The sequence below is a fragment of the Pelecanus crispus genome, chromosome 8 (assembly GCF_030463565.1).
Source record: "Pelecanus crispus isolate bPelCri1 chromosome 8, bPelCri1.pri, whole genome shotgun sequence".
In the NCBI taxonomy this organism is placed as follows: domain Eukaryota; kingdom Metazoa; phylum Chordata; class Aves; order Pelecaniformes; family Pelecanidae; genus Pelecanus; species Pelecanus crispus.
In genome coordinates this window covers 4,345,843-4,372,127 of record NC_134650.1, presented here as the reverse complement: position 1 = coordinate 4,372,127, position 26,285 = coordinate 4,345,843, and positions in this window count along the sequence as shown.

The window sequence follows — 26,285 nt, the reverse complement described above, 5'->3', positions numbered from 1 at the left end:
TCTAGACTGGAGATTAGAACTAAATTAGAGTGGAAAACAAAGGAATAAAAGCTAAAGAGTTGTTATTATTAGCAATTTCTTTGATACAAGGCGCTGCACATAACAGAGAACGTCTTCGTGATTTATTGTCAGTTTGGAGGTACCCCATCTGGGATGCCCGAGGTCCCTCTCCTAAAAAGTAAGTACAAGCTGGTGTGACAATTTCTGGACTGAGGTGACATACAGCTTATGATTTCTGGTTGTGTTTTTAGCGTAATCACCAGGAAACATGATGCATTACTAGTGTGGGCATGCAGATCCCCCACGCTGGAGAAGACCTTCAGCCCCCGGGCTGGGATTCAGGAGCAGGGAGCACTAAAACAGTCCCTATACCAGCGAGGGGCTGAGCTGGGAAGCCAGATTGACTTAATTTATCGCATAGAGGAGGTCTGGAAAGTGGAAAATTACCCAAGGCTGAACAAAGAGGCTCAGCTGTAGCCATGGGGACACATGGAGGGGCCGAGCACCACCCAGGAGGACTCGGTCAGGAGGAAGGACACACAGACATGCTCCTGTACAGGGCTGGCTCTGCTCTTGCTGGGGAACTGGCACGGTTAAGCTGCGCTGGGAAGGGACAGAAGCTTTTGGCTATTTTAAGGAGAAGTAATAAGCTGCAGGATAAGCATCTTGGACAGCCCCAGAAGGGTTTGACCCCTGTGAATACTCCAACGCATGGCTCAGTAGTACCACGTTTAGGCACCAAACATTTGGATGCCCAGATTTTCCCCAGCCCTACAACTGAGAGTTATGGGGAACAAAAGCAGCCAAGAGATGCACGTGCAGGTATGGGAACCCTGGTATAACAGCCAGGACCTCTTGTCTCCTTGCATTTAAATGAAAAAATTAACTCTCCTAAATCCCATCTTCGCCTGTCTCCTGGCACAGAAAGGACATTCCCATTTATTCTGTGAGATACTCAACACTGTGATTTAAAGAAAAATCAAGGATCTTTACCCTTATCTTGGTGTCTTGGTCAACTGTAGCATTGTAATAGGATTTAACTGGATTGCTGGAATTATTTTATTGCTTATTGGTAAACCAGACTTCCCTCCAGTTACCACCTGTTTATCATCTGTCTGACACGATATTTTTTTAATCAAGAAACTCTTTTTAAATCACTTTTTTGGTCAAGGCTATCATTGCTTAAGAGCGGCAGTTTACAAACAGATTGCAGTTACAAACCCTTGGAAAACAGGCAACAGGAGATTAACAGTCTATAAAAGATGAGTAAATGAGAACCTGTTAAAATGGTAGGAAACGAGAAATTGTGAACACATGCCCCAGCAGCATCCAGAAATTTGTTCTTAGCCTCCTTTCATCCATATTGGTGAAGCCTCGCCATGCCCCGGTACTGAACCCTCGCAGGCGCAGCCCATGCTCCCGCAGCCGTCCCGCGCTTGCACGCAGCCGCGCCGCAGAGGGAGAGATTTATTTATACTGCATGGGAACAAATTCCCACCCCTGCTTTGAAGTCGGCCGCTCTCTGTAAAGCCACGGAAGCAGCTCCCACGGCCCGCATCCCTGCAAGCCATCGGAGCAGTTGGGGATCTGGAGATAATCTTCCCTGCCCAGACCCACTCCCGGCTTCAGGAAGAGTTTGCAAACATGATATGTTTGATTTTATCTGCTCGTTTTCACTTTAGGGGCGTAAGAGAAGAGGACACAGAAAAAAGCCTTTCAAAACTTCCCTCTCTTTTGGTGTGGCTACTAATATCAGAGGGTTACCTAAAACTGTGTCAGCCTACACAAAAATCTCACATGTACATTATCTGTAGACCAGCAGCCAAATTTCTACGCTCTGTCAAGCTGATGTAAATCTAGTTTTATGCAACTAAATTATGGGAGAAAGATAAATTCACTACGTGCACAAGCTTTATTCCCAAACCTGGGAGAGAAGAAGCCACTGGCACTTAACTAGTCTGTGACCTGATCTCGAAGAAGAAAAGCTTAAACACAGAGCATGTCCTGGCTGTGAGTGAGGGATGGCGCTTAAAAGGCAATAATCACGGTGCTTCTCTAGTTTAGCTGCTGAAGTTTTAATCATTGCTAGGAACTCAATTAGTCACTGTTATTAAGCAGCCAAACAGACTGAATGTCAGAGTGGAAATATTTGACATTTTCTTAACAACTTGAAATATTCCACAACAAACCCGTTTGGGGTATATTATTCCTACTGAGTTGCCAAAATCCCTCAGGTATCGCAGAACTGCCGGGAGGCTGGAAGGGTACGGCTAGGTAACCTCAAACCCAAACACTGAAAAAAACCCCAAGTGATGCCCTGGGAACCATGCAAGCCACTTGAATCCATAAGGTTTTCCACTTGCAAGAGGACCTTGGGTTTTCAAGAATTTAGAGGAAGTGTTTCGAAGCCCTTTGCTACTTCACGGTTAGAGGTGTAATGAGAAAAAGGAAAATGCACCGGGGGAGTGTGTTTTCCCCAGCAGCCGTGCAAGGATGAGATCTCCTGGGAAAACCGGGGCGGTCGGTGCTGGGGAGCCCTGATGTGCTGCAGGCAGCTGCCCCTGCACCAGGTTTCCTTCCCGGCTAATTTGGTCTCTGTGTAATCTCATGCTGGCTGATGTACTAGGTGTTTTGGAAGTCTCACCAAACCCACAGCTGATTTTTTTGTGCCCAAAGAGTTAACTCATGCCAGGGAGGCTGCCAGGTGTGGGCAGGGGGATGTGTGGGATGCATACGCTGGGGCTGGATGCAGGGGAGAGGCAGCGTTGTTTGTTGTTCCTGTGGTGCTCTTTGCAGGAGATACAACCCAAAAGCAGGCGAGGAAAGCCGAGGGAATGGAGAACGCTTCAACCTGCCCAGACTGAAAGGATCTAAGAAACGTGTGGAGTCCAAGCATGGGAAGCCGTGCCAGGACTGTGATGTCTTATAAATGACTGGGGGTTTAATGGCTTAGGACATAACCCACGAAACAGCTTCCTTGTCCTGTCTACGGGGCACCAGATTCTCCCCACGGCTTTGGGGAGCCGACAGCCCAAGCCGTCGGAGGAGGCGTGTTAGCGGAAGGACCACACTTGAAACATATTTTCTGGAAGATGATGATTCCCACATGGTCTCAAACGCCTGGAGAAGCTCCCACTCCAACTCGCATGCTCCGATGGTTCTCACTGGCTTCAGCATGGGCAACATGGGATGCTGAGCTCCAGCAGCTCTTTGCAGGAGCAGGATGAGCCCAGGTTGGGCACTTCATTTGAAGTGAGGCTCTGCTAAAAATAAGCATGGAGATCCAAGTCGGGATGTGGGACACAGCAGTGGGGACCACACAGCTGAGAAGCCCACATTTCTAGCACAGCTGCTAAGACGCCTTCTTGCTGTGAAGGTGACAGGGAGGAATCCACAGCTGATATATACATCTTTTTGCTGGAGCATTTTGTGTCTTTTCTCAGGCACTGTGACTAATTATGCGAATTTAAAAAAAAATAAAAATCACAGATTTTGCCAGCAGACGTTAGACTTTAAAAAAATAAAAAAAAAAAGCAACCTACCAGGGGACAATTCACATGACCAACTAGAAAAAAATGGTAAACAGCTGTGCTTTAACATCTGTACTAGAGTCGCACTCTGCAAGAAGGAGTAAATGACCAGAATAAAAATTGCTGATAGCTCCTCTATCCAAGCCCAGGCCACGCTCAGAGGCAGGAGGGACCCAGGAGTTGGGCGGGCTCCTTTCCTCTCCCGGGACACAAAGCCACTTCGGGTGGGATTGATTAAAAGTCGAAGTGCATTTGTCCAGGAAGGTGCTGAATCTAAGTGCAGAGGTCCAAGCTCTCCTTTGGTCCGTCACCTCTCTGCTGATAGTTCCTAGATGGCCGGTCCCCAAGGGGACATGGCATTTTGAGCTGCAACCGAAGCCGTGGCAAGCGCCTGTAATGTTTTTATTCTTAAATTACAGCAATGGAAACCTACAACATCCATTTGCTTCTCACATTTGCCCCTTTAGGCTAGCTCTCTCCTAGATGGAAAAGAGTCCGGTGACGAGGACTTTGCGCAGTCCCGGTGGATGCTTCTTGCTCATAGGAAGCTGCGATGCTTTACTGGACCTTGGTCCCATTGCAATCAATCAGAGTTGTCCTTAATTTCTCAATCTGGAGTAATGAGATTACATTAGATACTGCATTCTCAAACCATTTTAGATGAATGGTGGAATTCTAGACTTCATCAGCCTGATGTCTCAAATTCAAAGACAAGCACACTCTCTGTTTATTTTCACAGTTATTAAGCCCGCCTCATGACAACTAGGGCATGACTCCTCGATTTTGAATATTTATGATTTGTTTTGCTAGCAGGACAAGAGAGAAGGAGAAGCTTGCAGATGACTGGCTCGTACTGCTTTCCTTTACAGACTGAGACAAATACATATCCACAAAACACCCTGATATGGCTCAATCAATCCAGCAGAACTTGGATCTGGGCTATATTGCCTCCAAAGGATTTCTTAATATTGATATAAATGCCTGGGTTTTTTTAAATAACAATTGCAATTCCCACATGCTGAGGCCACATCCCGGGTGACGCCGTCTGCACGGGGCAGTGCAGCAGCATCGTGCCCACGCAGCCGGCACCCCAGGGCTGTGGGGCCCTCCTCGATCAAGTCCCTAACAGGTCTGAGCTTTGCCGGCGCCTCTTGAAAGAAGGTAATTTTAAGCATCCAAAAGAGCTGAAGGCATATTTACTCCCCATACACTTTTTTTTTTTTAATTACAGAAGTAATTAATGCCCTGTCTGTTGAAATGCAATAAAATGAATTTGCTGAAAACTGCAATTTAAGCTATTTCAGGTGAGCTGAATTAATTAAAACACTGAGTAAATCCAAACAACTAACATGTATAGAATTCAACCTCAAGCAATCTGAAACAGCCAGCAAATATCTTCTTATTAGTAGTGGGGGAATTTTTTTCTTGGACTTTTCTAAAAACATTCTCAAAAATAGTTGAATATGTTCAAACAAAATATTCATGTTCATTTGGCAGTATTTCTAAAAAGAATTAAAGGTATTTCCAAAATCGCCTATGTAGTTTGTTTCAGTGTTTTCTAGAAGAAATAGGTTAAGTTTTTAAGTGAAAAAATACTTCTTTTTCTTTCCTTTTTGAAAGGGAAAAACGACCCTATCACTTGAAATGCCTGGAAACAATTTTTTCAGCAATGTTTTAGATCTTTCAGCTGGAAAAGTTGCTATATCTTTGCTCTGTCTAGAGAATGTACTTTGATATCATTAATTAAAAAAAGGGGCTGAAGAGCACACTACCGAGTTTGCCTCAAAATCTCAGCTTGCATAAATCAAAGGAGAGCCATAAAAAGCGACTTTAGTGGTTTACACGAGCTGCGAATCTGTCCCATTTTTGCTATAAATATTTGCACCGGAATGGCACGTACACTTTCACATGCTAATGGTAGTGTCGTATTAATGCTGTGAAATCACACTTGTGAGCCGCAGATTTAAATGTCACTTGGGTAAAAGGATTTTAGAACAGAGCGCCGAAGTTCTGAAAACTTGTTTTTGGCTGAAGGATGAGGAAAATGGACAGTCCTTTACATTTTTATTTTTGACTCCTCTGTCAATACTGACTTGCTGTGGCTTATCACATAATCCGGCTGGCAACTCTCCAAACCCTAGTGAAACCAACTGAGAAAATCACCGTGAATATTTCGGGGCTGGAATGATGAGTTTTGGTAATGAATATTTTAAGCTCCTTTGACATTTGCAGCACTCGTTCCCAGAGCAGAGATGGATTTAAAAGACAAGTTGAGGATCCTGGCGGGGTCTGACGTCACTTGAGCCGTCATGCTCAGCAAAACCATCTAATTACATGGGTGCCAAAGCCCTCCAAAACCTGCTGTTCCTGCAGGTTGGAGCTTAGGAGTTAACTCAAGTCTCTTCTTCAGATCACCTCTCGCTTTGCATTTGTCTGCAGTGCGTTTTGTTGTCCTATGTCTTGAGGTATTTAATTAATTAATCACCTTACGTGCTGCCAGCTTTCCATCAGATGGAGCTCTTTTGTTGCTAGATGGGGCTGAGCTGTGTTGCTCTGTCCTTGACAGCGGATGAGGGTATCTGGGTATCTGAATTTTGACTGTTCTCCATTATTCCCTCAATCCATTGATATACCAAGAGGAAGGAGAGCCGTATCTGGACCTTGGAGATAGTCTCTCCCACAGCACTGCCGTTTGCCTTGGTAAACCTCCATCATCCCAAAAGGGAGACTGTGTTTAATAATCCATGGGCTTTGGCTTCAATCCCCAAACTTTTACCAACTGTTGCACCATTTTACATCATCATAATTAAGTGCGCTTTTTTTTTCCCCCCACTTTGTGGGCTTGAAAGTAGGCACCTAAATTTATATATGGGCATGTAAAGGCATGGCCTGCTTTGCAGAGGACCTAAGTACTGCAATGTCCATTAGTTTCCACATTAGCTCTCTGAAAAATCAGTGGCCGATGTTCCTCCACTCTGTATTTCTCCCTTATTTAAGAGTGAAAGCAAGAGGGAAGGGAAACATTTATCTACTTGCATAACAAAAACTGGTGCAGGTAACTTTACCATATTTGCGTTGACCCTGCCATATTTCACACCTTACCCATATTTACCATATTTGCCTGGACTTTTCCAAGCTGAATGCTCTGCATGGTTCCCAAGCCATAAACATGCTTGCTATGGATAGGAGACAGTATTCAGGCTCACGAGCCTGCATGCTCTGCTTCCCCCGATAACCTGGAGCTATCATTAGGTTTGTCATAGCATGTCACTGGAAAATAGCAACAGAAAGACTCTGAGTGGGCGAGGTGTTTATGTCTTCTGAGCCTCAAATAAGACCAAAAAAAGAAAATGAACTCAAAATAGAGCTTGAGATGCTCCCACAGAGATGGGAGATATTCCTCCCTGCAATGTGGGAGTCATCTAAATGTGAGGAAGAGATCTTGCACAAATCTTTAAGGTTGGAACTAATCTCATATTTCAACTCCGTAATCTAGGACCATTAAATATTTATACCATTGGGATACATGCAATGAAAATTAGTACCTGTTCAAATGAAAAGGATCAAGCTGGGAAGGAGGTTAAAAGCAAAAGAGAACAAAATATCAAGTTGGATTTTCTTTCCATTTTTATTCTCAGCTCTCCTTCTGCTAATGTGTTATTTCACCCTCAATACCTCTGACAATACCAGCCGCTTTGATCCCAAAGGCTTATTTGCTCCCTAAGTCAGCAAGTTTGCAATAGCTTAAATAAACTCCAAAAGGTTCAAAGCCCCGCAGAGAGAGATAAAATACACTTTAAAAAGACATGAAGTCAGGAAGGCATGTGTTCCTTAATGACTTTCCTGAAGGCTATATCTCTTCTCCCCCCCACACTCCTCCTTCTCATCTACCTTCCTTCTGTTTCCTGGCTTAAATTAGACTGTAAGATCTTCTGGATAGTGAACGCATCCTTCCTGTGCAATGGGCCATGATCTTCACTGGAGCCCCTGGTCAATCCTGGGACTAATTTTCTATCTGTTGTCAAGGGTACCTCTTTGGTCCATTAACAAACAAAGCAAAAAAGGCCAGTTCACACATAGTGTATTAATTCTTATCTCCACACTGCTCGTTTCTCATCCCCGGAGACTCCTTTTAGAATGCAATGGGTATTTTGCGCTTGTGCCAATGTAGTGGAGAGGCTGCGGACAATCATAACAAGCCCAAACAAGTTATGGAAACTGCAAGGACTACTTTTATACACAGCGTAATTTATTACCTGTTGCATTCTGCTAGTGGCAGGATTACGTCTGTCATAGCCTAAAAGGAGGAATAAGGAGGTGCCACACGAGTAGGATATCACACACGTTACTGAGTGTCCTAAAGCTGCAGTTGTAAAAAGCAACTTGTCCTGAGTGTAGGTGTGGGGAAGGAGAAACAAATGCAGTAGAGGTGGTTTTCTTTGAACATAATGAGGATTTTTGTCTGAGACAGCAGTGGGATCAAGGCCATGTTTTGCCCTGAGTTATATCCAATTTTTACCCTCTTTTTGGATGGCGATACCAATACTGCTTCTTCCATAATGCTGCAGACTTCTGCCCTTCTCAAGACTTTCTCAGAAGTCAAATGTTAAGGACCCATCAGATAGCTTTGCCAGGCTCCCTGGTCTTCAAATGGCTCAAGTGAGGCCGCACAGTTTTAAAACATGACTTCTCCAACATGGCCATCCTTCAATATGCCCGTGGAGGGTTAATGCTATGAGAAAGCTGAGACTCTAACTTTCCCACTAAAGGGGAAAAAAAAAAAAACAGTTGAACATTATGTTTGCTGCCAGTGCTCAAGCCTGGCTTAAGCTGCTTGTCCCACTTTATCACCTGCCCAGCATGCAGCAGCGTGGGGACCGGCTGCTTCAGGCTTGGTGCACCGCAGTCCCCACACATCTCACAGGCAAGCAGTGAGATGCCAACATGCCATCACCTCCCCAAACTCCCCCACTGGCCTGTCTCCAGTGGAGTCCACTCTCCTGTTTCCAGAATTTGGGGAATCTGGTTCAGATTAAAATAAATTCCACCGATTTTCTCACTAGCAAATCAAAGAGAACTCTCTATTTTGTTTACTGGCAGGACATGGATTGTTAATTTACAACTGTTTGCATTTCAAGTAAATTGGTTTTATGGGGAGAGGTTGTTCATATTCCTGAAGGAAGATGGCATCTTCCCTTCTCCTTCTCCTCGTGGCTTGAGAGGAATGATCTGCGGAGTCACTAAGTCACCTCATCTGGGGTCCAGCATTTTGCCATGCAGCTCTGCCCACACGCATTGCTGGTTACTACTGTCTTCGATTCATTTCAAGTACAACTTCTGGTCATTCAGTTTGCATAAAGGAAAAATGCTGAAGCTTTGGTGTGCAGGGCAGAGGGAGCCGCTGGGAGATGGCCACAGGTGGGATTATTTGCTCACAGCCCAGTTTACAAATGTACAAAAGAAATCAGTAGCCCCAGCTAACACCAACACACACCTGGGACCAGTTACATACACCAGGATCACCCACCTGAGAGGTATAAATGGGAGCCAGGCTGTGATTTACCTGTCTTGCCTGGGTATCTACTTTAGGAAGACTGAAACTGCACACAGAAGGGTTTGCTTCTGTTCCCCAATTACAAAGCAAGCTGAAACCCCGGACACAAATGTAGGTGCTGGTTTTTGACCAACTGACTGCTGCCCCAGGTCCCAGTTTAGGTGAGAAATGGCCATATAACTGGGTTTTACACCTTTAAAATCTTTCCTTTGGCCTCTGCACACCCTTGGTCCTCACAGGTTAAGGCAAAGAGCATCCAGGTCCCAGCAACAAAACCCAGTCCATTCCTGCACAAACCCCTTCAAAATCTACAGAAAATTGGGTGCATTTATATATATCTCTGCTTATACCCACTAAGGGAACAGTCACAAGTCGATCTGAATTCATTACAGTCACGTGCCTGTGTGCAACCTGCCTATTTCCAAGTATCTTTATCAAAACAGCCTCTGATCAACAACCACATGAAACCTTCTGCATGTCAAACTCTAACTCTCTTCTTCTAGAAGCAATTCCTGTAGTTGATCTTAATCCAAGGCCTTCCAGCAGTAGAAAGTTACTGTGTATTAAAAACATATGTAAATCTTCAGTAGATTATGTCCAAAAATGCTGAGAACAACAAACATTTGCATTCGACCAGTAGCCACCAACTTTGTTATAAATACTTATATAGGAAAACAGGCACAAACTCTTTGTTTACTGCACAGAAAAGCGCTCAAAAATAAGGAATTTTTAAGTGTATATGCAGCATTTGTTAGCTGAAAACGTGTACTTGAAGTGACAAATCCTGGGTTTAGTTACAGTCAGTCTGATTCTCCTGAACTGAATTCAAGGACCCTACATCTTTGCTAGCAGCAAAGAGGAGCTCTCATGGACCATTCCCAGCAGTGGCCACGTAAATGCACTAAAGGCTCTCAGTTGTACATATATTAAGTCAAAATGTGACTGTACAGCTACAGCTTTACCCAGCCTCATTCCTTGGGTTTACATTATGTTCACATCACAGTTCTTCAGAGCAGGCCAAAAGGTCTTCATTGGCAGGACAATATCCTTTTGATATTTTCATGAGGTGCTTATGCATTAAATTAAATGTGGACAAAAATAATGGTCCAGAACATAAAGAGAGCCAGACCCAGCAGACACTTCCCAGCTTGCATATTTTCCATGTGCATCGCATGGCCTGGCTGCTGGAGCAAGCTTCTGAGGTGAACGTGGCTCTTCAGAATCCTGATCCCTCTGGTTCGTGCCATGAGCTCTCCCTCAGGCCAGGGCCCCTGTGCTTGCCCAAGGCATTTTGGGAGAAGGTGCCAGCCCCACTTTCTGCTCCCTTGTCACAGGGCAGGAGGAAAAAGCCTGAGGACCCAGCTCCTGGTTCCGGCTTTGCAAAGGAGCTGGAGATCAGTCAGTAGGACAGCAGGAGATGGGCACCTCCCCAATGACACTGAAGAATAAATCCTTACCAATGTCTGTGGGCTTTGTTGGTTTCTCTCCCTTTTTCTCAGTCTGTTGGCAAGACAGAGAACTTTGTAAATTTGTGTTGGGTTTTTTTGTTTGTTTTTTCCAGGATCCTCAAGGAGCAAGAGACCGGGGGGCAGATGTAATCGGCTTGCCATCCATCAACTGAGTAAACACCTAGGGAGAATGAGGATTAGAGATCCACCCACAGATGGGCAATTGTTCCTTGAACCATCAACATTTTTCTTTCCATTTCTAGGATCTTTCCTACCACAAGATGCTTTGGCAGGTCCCAGCTTTACTTCCCCAAGCAATGGGTATGGGTGCGTGCTAAAGCAAGGAGATGAGGCAGCGTGTCCTTGGGGATAGGGATGTGCCTACAGTCACAGCCAGGGTGACCTGGGCAATGGCCTAGAGAACCAGCTGAATCAAGAAGTTAGGCTTTAAAGCATACAAAAGTAATGGGGAAGGGAATATTTTTTAACCCTTCATTCATAACCACAGAGTGCCTTTAAATGCATGGGTCTCCCCTGAATACTGTTCCCGGGAAACAGCCAAGTGAACTCAGCCCCTTGGAAAGAGAGGGGAGAACACTAATGAACATCCGATCTCACATAGGAACAGGCTAAAAAAATTAAACTTTTTTTCCGATGGAGCAAACAATGAACTGTAAAGAACATAAAATAAGCTGCAGATGATCAAACCTGGAATATTTCACATTATATGTAAGGAGACAAGTTTGCTAAAGGATTTAACCTTTCCTCAGTACCCTGTCCTACCTACTCACTTGCTCTATTTCCTTTGGATTTCATAATCTTGATAATTTCCTATTTTGGATGCAAAGAAAGAAGTAATAGTCACTTAGGGAAAAATGTATCAAACGTAGGAGAGGATTTTTTTTCACTTCTGCTGCTTAATAACTTTAGGAATGTGGGTCAAACTATTTCTTTCTCTACTTCTATTACATTAGTGACACATGTAGATTTTAGAGAGCTCCATTCCCCATGTTGCACAGCATCTTTCTTTTTAAATCACATGAACTTAAGACAAGTTTTTTTGGGACACCCCCAAACCAGTGTTGTATACTGCCTGGCATGGGATTAGGTCATGCTTTGAAAAGCGCTTTGAGACCCTTGAGCAAGAAGAATCCCACAAATCTGAGGGATCACCAGCCAGTCATCCTTCCTAACCCCATGGCCAGCGTGGGTTTTGGCCCACTGTAATTTAGTACCTTGTTCAGCGAAAACCCTTGAGCATCCAAAAAGCAGTGTGTATGAAGGAAGGGGACAGCAGGAACTTGCAGAAAGGCAGCAAAACAGAAAAAAATCTGGCTCCTCTTAAACACAGTCAAAGAGCACGTGCAGAGGGTGCAGAGGGTACCCCAGAGATACTGTGCTGGCACACCAGGCACCCAAGGGTGCTGAGCAGGATGGGATCAAGCCACAGGCTGCCTCTCCTCTGCAACTGGCAGGGCAGAGCCAGATGGAAAGCGAGCCCCTGAAAAGCATGCTTAAAGATTAAGCGCATAGGACTAAATCCCACCCTTGTAAGAAATAGCTCCCTCTCTCTCCTTAGATCATTCTGTAGAGAGCCTTTTTCTGTCAGAAATACCTACTACACCTCAGTACCTGCCAGCCAAAAGGATGCCGTTAGGGTAAAGGAAGAGCTGGAATTAAACCCAGCTCCCAGCCTAATCAACTTAGGCTGGTGCAGAGCAGCTGCAGCCACCACGTGCCTCTGCTCAGCCTAAATCCTGGGCCCCCCCAGCCCCCCATCAGCCCCTCACAGCAAACCCTGCCACCCGGCACAGACAGCTTTGTCCCCATCCCACCCGGCTACGGCCCATCAGCACCCATTGCCCACCCCAAACACTCCTTGCAGATAAAAAGGGAAGCGCACTTGCATCCCTCCTCCCAAATCTTTATTAGCAGCGGCAGCGGGAGCTACAGGGAAACGTTCACTGACTGCCTTCAAAGCAAAATTTACAGTTATTGAGTAATTCAGTAACTCTTGGTCTGATCCCTGCAAAATGAGATCTGGCCAAGTCCTTCCGTGGTGGCGACAAGATGTTAATGAAAGAATTATATCAACAGCTCTCGGATTGTCTCCTTTATTTATACTAGAAGCTGGCAATAGACGCAATTACAGTAGATTAACTTTGGCATAGCTTTAGCATGAAAACAATATACCAGGGCCAAATTTTATGCCACGGATAATATATCTATTGCCCTGCCTGCGTTTCTATTTATTTTGTTTGGACTGACAGACCTTAATTCAAAGAATGTAATTACAACATAACTTGCCGCTAGGTTTTTTCAAGACTACATTATTCGGTTGAAGGGAAAGTAAGTTTACTTCTCATTGAGTTTAAATATGAAGGTTAATTTTCTTTGAGCTAAAGGAGTTTGGTTTTGACTTGATTTCTATGCATTTGGGGCAACCAGCACAGCTGTGAAAACATAATTGCACTCAGAATTTTAGGGCCGTCCATCCTCATTTTCAAAATTGCTCGCTCTTTTGTGTGCTTTCCTAATTTCAGCTCTCTGAAGCGGCCACTGATTAGCTACCACAGGTGCAATCCTTCTGGACCGTTTGCTACCTTCGACTCGAACATTTCCAACTACATTCTGCATCGCAGAAAAGAGCCTAATTAGAGACAAAAAGCTGATCCGTTAAAATAGCAGAGGGGCCAGCAAGAGAAGCAGGGAGAGTTATTTGCCCCATCAAAGTCAAGGGGAAATTCACCCTTAGCATCAGCAGGAAGAGGGCTGCCCTGGGGATGTGCAGAGGACATGCAGCTCTGTGCACTCACGGGGTCAGATGGCAGGAGTGGAAGAATGGCAGAAATCTGTTATTTATCACCCATGAATATAACTAATAAGTGTACAGCAGCGGTATCCCCAGGACCTCACCTCTCTGCAGCCTCCAGACAGGACAGAGGCTTTGCTCTACGAATACACAGAGGTGAAGCAAAGTCCCCGTGCAGGTGCCAAGGCGTTGGGGGATGTACCGGTGAAGCACAGGGCAGAGTCCAGAGCTGTGGCTGTAATGAGCACATAAATCACCCCTAACGACCCCCTCCGCTGACCAGCATGTGTGCGGGGACAGCGAGCCTGACCCGCGCCGGCGGTGGCTGCTCGAGAAATGCTTCGGGTTGCAGTGAGCACAAATGGCTCTTTCACACGTCTCAGCAGATGTTACTCATTTTCTCCTCATCTGACTTTAAGATTCGGCTCCATTCTTTCCCTGCTCCCAAAGCCCAGCAGTTGTCCTAGAAACCTCTCCCAGTTTGTCCATGGGCAATAGACTACCCAAGCTATTCGGCAGGGGCCGGCGCGCATCTGCAGACAACCCACCCCTCCCATTTCTCATCCGGATTGCTTCTGTCTTCCCCACTGAAACTGGCCATTTCCGCTGCTCCACTGTACATGACGTTATTCATCAAGGTGCTTGTCCCTTCTGCACAGTGACAAGCACTCCAAAATACTTAAGGACATTTGCAAAATTTGGATGGAGGATAGCAACAGCAAGCAGGACCAGATGTTCAGTGGGAAAGACTAACGATGCACCAGGGCTCAGCCCTGGACCACAGGAGGCTGAAGAGCAGCCAGCAAGGACAGTGCAGCTCGTCCCAGGGTGGAGATGCACAGGGGCAGAAATGACTTCCAAAAATGCAAAAATAATTCACTTGATTTGGGTGGGTTTGCTTGTGTGTAGATGCACTAGAAGAGTTTATGTTTGTAGAAGCTACCAGCATGTTGCCACCACAATGCCCGCTGGAGCAGATGACTCCAGGGTGTTTAGTCCCATTGGAAAAACTGGTTTTATGGACAAAAATCTACTGTGTTTTGCTCCCAGTTCTGTCAACTGTTTAGTTCCCCAGCTCTGCATGAAAATCAAAATATCTTCTGCATAGCCCTGGCAGCATGTGGGCCATACTGCTTTGACTGAACAGTCATCCGTGTGAGTAGGAGTCTGTAATTCACATGATACCTTCCCATAAATTATCTTTTAATTTATTCTAAGGATCCCAGAAGAAACTAAAAAGCCTCAATAGATGCTTCAATTTTTTGCCATGTCAATAGTTTCAGCTGTATCGCACTTCGCAAAGGAAAAAGATAATACGACCAAATTCGTAGAAATGGATTGCTGGCAATACATGTGTATGTGGTTTTGCTCAAATCTATATACCAGTTGTGCATTGCAAGACATAGAAGTCACTAATCAATCCATAACTCAAGATAAATAACATTCCCTATGGATTCTGCTTGTTATATTAAGCACACAGATCACCCAAAGTCGCTTGTCACCACCAGCAGGAATTGAGCTAAAATGAATCATGAGAGCGAGCTGCAGTGCTAAGACTGGGAGCCCAGGGTGGGTGGGAAAAGGTCTGATTCCTCTGCGGTTCAGGGAATGTGTGTTTGGTCCTCGGTCCTCAGACCCCCACGTTCCTCACCAGCAAAGCGGAGGGGACCTTCCCAGCCCACAATGTCCAAACCACGTTCTCGGCAATTCACAATATCACAAGAAATCCTGAGATTAAAAGAAACTCCATGGTAGGGTGTTTTCAATACAACTAAAATGTTAACATGTAAGGAGGAAACCCATGCAAATATACGTGTTTTACTCCAGCTCTACGTTCACCAAAGGTGAGTTTAGAAAAGCCCTGGGCAGTTAAGTAATAATATAGAAGCAACCACCACCAACAGTTAATCAATATGTAACTCAGGTTGGCTGTAGCATTTTCATATGGATGAAGAAGCTTACAAAGTCACTCAGTGTGATTTGCTACACACTGATATGAATGAGAAAAGCATAAATCAAGCATAGCTTCAGGTAATCAAACCTCAGCCATCAGGACTGAAAGCTGATGTGTCCAACCAGTGATTTGTTTTTGATCTGGGAAGAGATTTGTGGTGATCCTCGACATAAGAAATGTGCCCATCAATTACTGGATTTATGAGCGTGCCTCCACACCATCAGAAACCCCGCAGCCACCAGCTGAGGGACGGCACACACAACTTTCACCCACGCTGTATTTCAGCAAGGAAAACACCGAGCAATACCTTGCGGCCATCATTTAAAGAAAACTCATGAGTATTTTGCAAGCAGCGTAGTAGACATTGGCCATGCTGCGTCCACTCCCATCACAAGCCCAGCAATTAGGGATGCAGGGAAGGTGAAAGGAGCCAAACACAAGAAAGTTCAGAAAATTGCCCTGTGTAAATATAACTGCCCCGCTCCGACAGCACCGGTTTTTGGTGACAACCCTCAGCTCAGCTGTTGCCTATAGTAACTCATCGTATCCCATCACGTTATCGCGCCAAGGTGTATTTTTCGGCGAACGCGTTTGCCTCTGTCCCTGCGGGTGCGGTGCAGGCAGCTGCAGCCCGAGCGGAGGGAAATGGCGGCGGCAAAGCCGGGCTCCAAACGAAATGAATTAAAAAGGAATGATTTCCCCCAATGGAGGCTGGGGGGAATCATCAGAAACACATTAAAATCAAAACAACTTTTCAGCAGGAAACAATAGAACAGATGTAATAATATTTATTACTGGAAACTGCTAAACATGCCAATTAATTTTGAGCGGACTTAAATGGATTAAGCCCTTTTTTACTGGAAAATATGAAGGAGTCATGAATCACAACAATACCTTCAGCAATGTAGATGTGTTTTCCTGGAAGCCTATTCAGAAATCAAAGAAAAAAAAATCTGAAAAGGCCCAAACTGGACAATAATCTTTCTGTTGCATTAATTGCATCAATGCCCCCATGACTATGCCTAGAAATATTAGGAGGGGGCAAAAATCAAACTGCTGTTTCCATACATCAAGTTGATCAATTCAGTCTGAACCAGAAAAGCACTTGACTGGGGCCAAAATTAGCCACATAAGCGTTTTGTGATGCTCAAAGCACAGAAATAGTCTTAAGTCCATTCGGATGCTAAAAGTTGCACACGTGATTACATGCTTAGATAGACCAGTGCATAGCCCACCCCTGTTAGCATACGGAAGTATTATTATTAAAAGCAGGAAATAAGTATCCATCTCTATTTATGTATTTTGACACAAGAACATGGAACTCCTTTCCCACAAAAAAGTACAATGTTTAAAATATGTTCATCCTACATTGGGACATAAAGTAAAACATGAACAAAAAATACATAATAAACAAATTCAATTTTAGGAGCAGCGAGAGTAATTTTTTTACTGTCTTTTACATTCTCACTTAGAAGACCTTTACCCACATTGCTTCCTGCCAGTATGCAGAAAGAGAACTGAGAAGTGCCTTTCCAGTAAGACTAGGAAATCAATTTAATTTTTCCAAAAGGAAATTAAAAGTACTTAACAGCACTGAAATTTGCCCATTGTAAGTGTTGATTTTGCAAAGGGACATTATCCTTCAGAAAACTATCCGGAAACATTCTGCTCAGCTCCTCTTATCATCATTGCCTTCCCTTCCTTTCACATTTTGTATAGCACTCCATGTTTTCTTATGCAAAATTGTCATGTTCCTCCCAAAATAGTACTATGTTTAGAGAGGTTATAAGGAGGTATTAATAAAATTGTGGTTATTTAAAGAGTACAAGATAAATGAGACACACACGCTCTCACAAATAGAAAGCAGCTGGAAGAATACTAACAATGTCAGGGTTATGCATAAACTCCATGTTCCTATCAAAAACTATGGAAACAGAAAAAGAACTGAGAAAAATTCGCCGTTTGCTTAAGCTGAGACTTATTGCTGCTGATTCTGGATGTGGCTCGCACAAGAGACAAATTGCTTCACATTTCCCGGCTTTGCTATTCTGATCTCAGCAAGTTTCATTCTGATTTCCTCCCTAATAGCTTAAATGTATTTCCTTTGGCAGATTCATAGCAATTGTGAAAATATTTTGTCCCTAAATGCGAGCAGGTTTTCTTTTCCACAAAGTGACCTAAACCCCTGAGATTTTGACCCACTTATAGATACTGAGCAGTTGTTCAGTGGGAGTTTTGGCTCTGTAAAGAACCTAAGATGAGACTTTTTCAACAAGGGCATGGTGGTATTTGAGCTATCCCTGCAGAGTCCTTCAACAGGCAACAGGGAGAGAGAGACACCTCCAAAAACCGATCCATCCTAAACAAGTTATTTGAGAGGAAAGGAGGGAAACGGGCTATAAATTCAGTCTGATCTTGCTCATCCCCACATAAGGCCAGCCCTAAATCCCACACATTGCCATCATGCAACAGCCACAGGAGCCATCCTTGTGGAAAGGGTTAAAAAACCCCCCTCAAGTAATGAGAAGCAAGCCGCCTCGGGGCATTTCAGCTGTTGAAGTGCAGGTGTCACTTATGGAAACCTCACAAAATCCAATCATTTTCCTACCACCAATACTAAAGCCCACAAGGAATTACTTTCACACTTACAACCAGATGCTGCAATCAACCACACTCGGAGAGCAGGGGAAGGACCCACCGCGTCTCACAGGCTGGCTTTCCTCAGGCGGAGGACACGCGGAGCCAGATTGCACTCCCGGTGACACCGGTGCAGCGACTCCGCTAGAAGCCGGTGCGGCCGTGCTGGAGCGGTACCAAGGACGCCGGAGCAGGAGCTGGCCGCCTGTCTTTCACAGCAAGAGGGACGCCATCGAGCCAGTTTGCTCTTATTTATGGGCTACTCCAGCAGCCAAACCCATTCAGTCATATCCTTTCCTTGCTTATTAAATATTTGATTATTAACTCTAAATATTTGATTATTAACTCTAAATTCCTTGATTACAAGCACCTTTTTTTTTTAATTTAAGCAGACCTCAGGTGCATGAAAAATTGCCAGCATGGTGTGTCGCTCGTTGCCAGCTTTCTCTGGGCAATGCCCTGTTTCCTCTACCCTCCTTCAAGTGATGGGTAAAGCCTACAACATGTAATGGAAGTGGTTTAAATAGCAAATACCACTCTATATGTTGCATTGCTGGATATAACACCACTGAGCGATCGGTCCTTTCATGCCCTCCTTGGGCGTAAAGTACAGTAAGGCACTGCACTGTGTTCATCAGCTCTGTCCCACTGGAAACTCAGCCTCCATGGCCAAAGTCAACGCCTTCAGATTGATTTTTTTCCATGGCTTTCACTGCCCATGCATAGAAACACACCCACAGGGGAGGCTGGACCCCGCTGACCTAGCAAGGGAGATGAGCTGGAGGTAGAAAACTTCTTAATAGTCTCCCATTATCCAGCCATCACTTGTAGGGTACTTTCTGGAGCCTTAAGCTGGACCAACATCAGTGATAGCCAATAACCCCATCTTCACAGGTCTGTCCACCTCCATTTCCAACCTATTTACACCCTTGGTGCTATTCAAACAAATACCCCAGTAAAACTTCTTTTTTTTTTTCCATATCAGCATCTCTTCATTCAATAAAAGTATAAGACAGCAGATTTCAGAGGAATTAAGGAATTACTCTGGTTGAAAAGGGTAATGATATTCACCACCATAAGCTAAGATTCAAATTGACGTTGTGGTAGAGGCAATAAGGCATGAACTGTTTCCAGCCCACATTTCTTAAACCAAATACACATCAAGGAGCATGGTGAGGAGGAGGAGGAGAGGCTGATGGAGCCTATCGCCCGTTGCTGCCAGGCGGTGCCCACACATCCGGTGCTCCCAGCTCTCTGTTCACACCATCCCCTGTTTAAAGGCAGGCCATATCCACCACAGAAACCTGTGCGTACATGGGAGAAAAGCAAAGCAACGTGATACTCGTTTGGCTCAGTCCCTGGAGAGGTCATGTTTTACTAAATTAATAATCTATTTAGATCTGTTCAGCTTCAGCTTCTTAAGAAACTAATCCAGACAAGCTCAAAAACACTAATAACATTTCAGCCTGGGCTTGAAGAGAGATTAGAGAACATTTGTTTTGCTTCCAGTATTTTCTGATTGCTCCCAACCTTTCCTTGCACAAGCATCTGAATGAGGAAATATGAACAAAAAGACTAAACAGTAGGGTTTGTGTTGAATTAAATTCCACTGGGGAAAAAACATCAAGCCAGCTTTGGTAAAATTGATCCACTTAATGTTCAACAAAATAAATATACAGGAACATGCTTAGCAGTGCATGTAGAAAACTGGGGATTTATAGGTCCATATTTCAAAACTACTGCAAGGAACTTCTTCATCTGCCACTTAAATCTTAGCTCCCAGCTCACCTGCAACCCACACAAAACTCTCATACTTGAAGTTTCCTGCTTTGATTGGGTTTGGGGGTTTTTTTGATCCCTCAGCATGAGCATATTGACCTAGGTGATGGAGAGCACCACCTAATCTGGATTTTTTTAATCATAGAGTAAAACTCAACTTTCTCCTAAAATCCTACCTTTGTCCTGAAATCCAGCATAAATATATCAAGGCAAAAGACAGCAGGAAGGCTCAGAAATGCAGGTCTGGAATTCAGATTGCTCTGACTGCTCTGCCCATGCCCACAGGGCTCAGGGAGAGGGCAGAGAGTTTTATTGCCCACAGAACAATTTATGAAAGGAGAGCGGCTGTACAGGAAACGTCTCAAGGTGAAAACAGCAAGTAGTAATGTCTAGGGAATAAAAATAAACCAGGTTCATAGGGGGAGAACTGGGGCAAGGTGTGTTCGCTTTAAGCATTGCTACAGAAATACATTGTTTAGAAACTGCCTTAGTGACACAGTCCGACATAGTACCTGGGAAATCAATACCAGGAACCAGCAAATTCACGTTATCCACTATTCGGTCTTGCTCAGATTTATTGGCTGATAAGTGGATCATGCAAGTAGGTATAAAGCTGTAACAAGATTATGTGTGAATGATAAGGAGGTTATAGTCCATGAGGAAGCACAGCGCAGCCCAGGAAAAGGCTCCGGTGATTAATGGCAGCAAGGCACTGCAGTGCTTTTACACAGCGCTTGGCAGTGGGACAAAATGCAAAAGCCGGATGAGGTTGTGTTAGAGACATGAAAACAGAGGCGTGGGGCCAGTTTCACTCAACCTGCAATACAGAGAGATAAATTATGCCTGTCAGCACCCACCAGGCCCTAGGACTGACATATCCCCCTGTGACCCTCGTTAGGTTTTCCCCTTGGCTGGTGCCTGCCCCACAGCCCTGCAAACGAGAGCTGCAGCCACTGCATTTCACGGGGGCAGACCCATAGTGCATGTGACTGCTGCACACAAGAGAGGAAAAAGATGTTTATTGGGGCTACTGCATTGATTATCCACATTTCACCCTGTTCAAATTATTTCAAAGCCTTGAAAATCCACAGTGGGCTTTTTAAAAGAACTAGTCATGCGATTTTTTGTCCCCACAAGCTCATGGTACAGGATCCAGGAGCACTTCCCAACCCTGGAACAGGGCTGTGTCACCTTTGCCTCCCTGTCCCTGTGCACCTTTTTTCCCACTGGGAAATGAACCCAGGCATGTGGGTTGGAAAGGAGCTGTGATACCTGCATATATATATATATGTTTAATATTAGAGTATTGTGAGTCTATGTCTTGGAAAACAAACGTTTCTTGCTCTAGTACAAGGAAGGTTCATGTTAATTCCTAGTAATTATACTGAATATTGATTTTTACATATATAAAAAATAGTTTACAGTCTTTGTTTGAAGTCATTAACCCTCCACCTATTGTTGGAAGTTAATTTGCACTGCTAATTTACAGACAGGGGGAGCAAGACAAGAGGGCAGCATGTCATTTCCACGCTGAACTGCAAGCTGGGGACGGGAAGCCATGGCCCCGGGCTATGCCCCAAGCTGGGTTTGTCCCGGGGGGGCTCTGCGCTGCCAGCCCAGGGCCCCTGCTCTCAAGCATCGTGTGGGCTGGAAACAGCCCCGGGAGCTTTGGGAATCTGACAGTGACAGGGTAGAGACAAGCAAAGAAAGATGCCACAGACCCTGGGAATAGAAGGAGAAAATTTTTCTGTAGGGGCAGGAAAGCATAAATGAATGCAGAAAAAATCCTTAGGGTTTTTTTTAGCACTTGCAGCCCCCATCTCTCTAAAGAAAGGCCCCAGGCAGGGCCACAGGCTGGATTTCAAACTGCTGCGGAGGTGAATACTCTCATGAATAGCACAGCGGTGTTAAACAGCAATTTCAGACCTCCCCTATCTCCCGCATGCCACGCGAAAAAATCAGCCAGATTCAGGTGCCCAGCCCTGTCACTTGAAGCCATCAGAAATTGGCTGTGGGGTATTAGCCCTCTGTTAAGCTCAGCTGGAAATAGCTATCAAGTTTAAATATCTATTGTGGCAGAAAAGAGAGACAGTGCAATCACAGAACTTCATTTCTTTATGAACGTGGCTAAAAGTGCTCACGTTGTCAGGTTACTAAAATGCTGCCTTGGTGCAGAATGCCTTCATCATGCCTCAAATAATTGCATGTTTAATCTGCTCAAGAGAGGCAAAATTTATGGAGGTATTTAACATAGCTGACATCTGTCTTACTATATTATAAAGTGGTTTTTAATAAATCAACTTCTTCACTATAAGACACAAGTCTTAACATGAGAAACAAACAGCCAAGGAAACAAACAGCTGAACGTATATCAAACACACAAGGTCCTGGGCACCAAGAGCCAGAGCTATCAGCAACCCACCCATTGTCATAAATAATGTTTTGACAAAAATGAATAGAGAAAGGGATTTGTCAAGTTAGTTTTCCTTCATGGGTCAAAGTCAGGGATGATTTGTAGTACACATCTTGAACAAATTAGGGAAAAAGACACAAGATTTGGCCACTGAGTTTGTTAAAACTATGCACGGAAAAGAACTGGAATATTCCGTAGTGGAGCTTCAACAGATGGCGTTACGCTGACTTATGTATCCTAAAGATCTGCCATGTGGTTTATACTGTCCAAGGCATTCCCCAACTGATGTGCAATCCCGTCAATCCCACATCCAGCAACCTCCACCATGGAAATCAGAGAGGGGAAATTGCTATTTTTGCTTCTACTTTTTTTTGTTTAATTGCCTTCCATCAGCTTTCAAGCAAGCGGGACTGCTCATGATGACATTAGAGACGTGAATATTTATATCTAAACAAGAAATTGGGTTTAATGCATCTTTTTGTTTAGTCCTGGTAAGGACCGGTGCTGAGTGATCTCCATGCCCACCACAAGCCAGTGTAGCTGGAAGGTTAGGTGTTGTGCTTTGGATGCTGAAATGTTCAAGAGCAGAAAGGCAGAACACTACAAAGCAAGAGCAGGGCCTAGAGGGCACCTGAAGGACCGTTTTGAAGCTTAAATACATTAAAACACGTGCCTGCCCTGCCCTGCCCTGTGTGGCAGCGAGGGTTTGGGCTCCCTGGGTGGTTGCAGAGGTAGGAACTCCCCATCACGGTCTGTGCCCACAGAAGCAGACCTGATTTCTGCCTCAGTCATTGGGATTGTTGTAATCTGCACCATGGTTGTCATTTTGCTTCTCTTCCCACTCCAACTTTTCTCTGTAAATGTTTGAACTCCGGCTATCTACAGTCTTGCTTTCATTTTTAATGTTACAAACACTGTACAGGTTTGAACCGCAGCAAACACAGATGCACTGCAGAAAGCATTTGCTCTTTTCCCTTTGAGGCTAAAGAAAGCAAAGCAAAGGGCATTAAGCTCAAGGCTACTGTAAACCTCTACCAGTTTCTTCTTTTTTCCCCACAATGACAGGGAATCCTTTAAATTTGGACCTAATGTGCATCATGGCTGCATTTTCTAGAGAAAGACTATGTGCAAAATCCAGCTGCCTCGCCCTGGAAATTGTCTCCTAGCAGCACAAAACAGAAGATAAAGAATGTTAAAGATCAACTTGTCTTATCATGCTTTAGCTCCAGATGGATTTGTGCAGACAGAGGCACAAATTATACCTTAAAACAACGGGTTGTTGACACTGAGAAAACAATTACAGCACGTTTTTCCCCATCTGGTCTCATCAGCCAGATTCCCGTCTCTGTAACTCCAAGTGTAACACCAAACCAAATTACGCACGAGGCCAGGGATGAAGTAAAGGGCTGGAATGGAAATCCCTGGTGTTAGTTATACTCAGTGGACAGAGGCGGGCCCGGAGGTGTATGGAAGTTAATGTAAGAGGCTTTAAAAGTGACATCGGCGTGCTACATCCTCAGCCATCTGCTGCCACTGTGTCCAGTTTACAAAAGAAATAAAAGAGAAATTTCTGAGAAACTCAGAGCGACTGGAAATACCCTTGAACGTAATTATGGGGGTGAAGGGAAGGGGAGGAATGGTTGCTTAGCTTGAACTGGACCTTTTTAAGAGTTTCTGCAGGAAAAACAAGGCCACCCTGTCCTACACATACGAGTCACATAGCAATTACATTCTTGGCTGATATAACCCTCCTGACCAACGAGCATGACCATGGATACAAGATCAGGTTAGTGCTGTGGGAAAGCCAAACCTATCCTGGGTTTTTGTTTTTTTTTTTCTTTCTGCAGCCAGCCTTACCCAATAGCTTATTTGGAGCTGTTTACATGCTAAAGAAATTAGCATGTTGGGTACAACGTGGGTTTGTTTGGGTACAAACATGTCTAAAGGCTGTGTGGGCTGCTTCTCATACTTAGAAACTGTATCTTGCTATTCAAGAGCATTACAGGATTCAATTTTCACTTCCAGAGAGCGTTTCCCAGGCGACTTTCTTCCGCTGCCCTGCTCCGGTGAGGAATATCAGGAGCCGCTGCAGATCTTTGAAGAACCGGCCAATAATTTCAACGTCTCCTTGGCAAAAACAGACGCCACAAGGCAGTCGTCCCACCTGACAGCTTTGGAGCGAAGGGGTGGGCTGCGCAGGGAGTGCGGGCACAGCTGCATTCGCGGCACAACAGCCTTTCCCAAGCCAGGCACTAAATGCAATTAGAGGGAACAGAGTATCCCAAGTATAAGATATCAAAACAAAACACATTCAAACGCTGGAAGCCGAGCGTGAGGCAAGGCTGGGATTGTTTGGAGCTGGCCTCCTTTCTGCTGGCACCCACCGCTCGCAGACACGGAGATCAATGCTGTTTAAAATATTTCTCGTGGTGTTGTCTGCATTTGTAGGGAGTTTCAGGTTCAGAGCTTTAACTGCCTGTTGTTGAAGTCGAAGTATTCTTACTGCTCAAATGTGGCTCCTGTGTCATCAAGGTGCCACGTCTATGGGAAGTTCACTATGGCAAGGGGAAGAGATGCTGCGTGGCATGGCCAAAGTCATTGCTAAGGGGAAAGAAAAGCCCATGGGGATGCCTGGAAGGGAAACCATGCTTAATCTAGCTGATATCACCAGCAAACATGTGCAAAGCACCAGAGATACAAATCCTAATGAAGAATTTATGAAGGTGAAGGAGTTAATTAGAGAGACCTCCGCCTTCAGAAACTATGACAGTAGCACAAAGATAAATCATTCATTTTGGCCTCCGGCAGCACTTGCCTGCTGGTCAAGACATCAGGCCAGGGGCTTGTACATCAGGGCAGGAGCAAAACCAGACAGTTTGTGCTCACATGGAGAGGACGTGGCTTTGACAAGCATGTGGCTGCAAAAACCTTGAATCTTCACTCACGGGGGGCCAGTGCTGGCTGGAGCTGATCACCAACCGCTGACTGCTGGTGCCAAAAGGACAGGGCAACCACCCCTTTACCCGAGAAAATGGAGATTATTTTTTCATAATCTTCCAGCGCAAGACTTTTCACATTGGTTTCCAGCTGGGCAGAGGTTTGGTGGTTGCAGAAGCAGCTGTGGGAGCGTACAACACATTCACAGGACACCAATGCCCTGGAGCTATGGAGTGGGCACAGCGATCTGCTTTAAAAGAACAAGAAACAAACCCACATCTGGCCTGCAGGGAAATGTGGGGACCAGAGCTACTGCTGGGGATGAGGCCTCATGGAAAGGACTTCTTTCTCTGAGGGCAGGTCGGTTAGGACAGAAAATGCCAAAGCCCATGGCAAATCTGAAGTCCCAGAGAGGATCTGTTTAAAGGCGTAAGGACTGTGACTCCAGAAGCGTGACAGAAATGTTGAAAGGGAAGGATGGAGATCCTTTTCTCTGCCTCGGTTTTGAGCATCTGCAATGCTGCTTTGTTAACGGGCCTGGAGAAGGAAGGTGTGTGCAGCCCAGCCTCTCTGAGATGCTGATACCCATCAGTTGATGTAGTCATTATGATGTGCCTGGACTCACGGCTCCGATAACCCAGACCTCGAACCCTGTGGGAAGCCGCGTTCTGGCAGATGCCGTGGCTCTGCGTGGTTTCTGAAGAGTACCAAGGGAGGGGACATCCAGTGGTGTCCCACAGCTTGTACCTGAAATGGATCATTTCCTTCTGAATCCCTGCGGGGGATCAGCCTCTATCACGGGTTTCATCTTTGCAGTCATGAGTTATCCAGCTCTGTTAAAAATATAAGAGAATATTTGATCCCCTGAAGGGAAAATTTCCCAATTCACCATATGAAATAACCTGTAAAGCAGCATTTCCTTTGATTTCTCATTTCCTTCTATTTTTCCATTGATCTCACCACATTCTCTCATTGTCTCATAGAGCAAGGCAAGAGGACAGCTAATCTGTTTTCCCTCTGCCCTTCTTAATGTCTTCTTGATTGAAATTCACATTAACTCTTAGGTACCCTCATCTCAGAGATCATCCATAAAGCCACATCCACTTCTCAGCCACTCAGAAACTTCTCTTTCAAGCCACTGAGATCTGAGAAGCTCTCAGGAATGGGATGGATACTTGCATAATCCTTAGCGTGTACCCAAAGAAGTGACGGCCGCTGAGT